This window comes from Wasmannia auropunctata, unplaced genomic scaffold, assembly GCF_000956235.1.
Source record: "Wasmannia auropunctata unplaced genomic scaffold, wasmannia.A_1.0 LD336095.1, whole genome shotgun sequence".
NCBI lineage: Eukaryota > Metazoa > Arthropoda > Insecta > Hymenoptera > Formicidae > Wasmannia > Wasmannia auropunctata.
Genome location: NW_012026795.1, coordinates 3695046 through 3695349, shown reverse-complemented (window position 1 = coordinate 3695349; position 304 = coordinate 3695046).

Here is a 304-nt window from a genome sequence, read left to right as displayed (position 1 = left end):
GGCCCGGGAGGATATAAATAGGCCCGATATCCCGAACTAGGATCAGACACGGTTCTCACGTCGCAGCACGCATACGCACTCGACCAGAGCAACTAGATCTTTTTGAGAAAGAGCTAACGAACAACCGCCAAGCTGCCGCCTGCCACTACAACGGGTACCGGCATCGCCCAGGCCGCTGTAAGGGTCGCGACCAGGCCCCGCAGGATAGGAGCACCGAAGCGCGGCAACTCCACGACCAGTCCACCACCAGCAGCAGCAAACCCTGCCGACAAGTGGAGGTTGATAGCCGTTGACGTCGGACCTA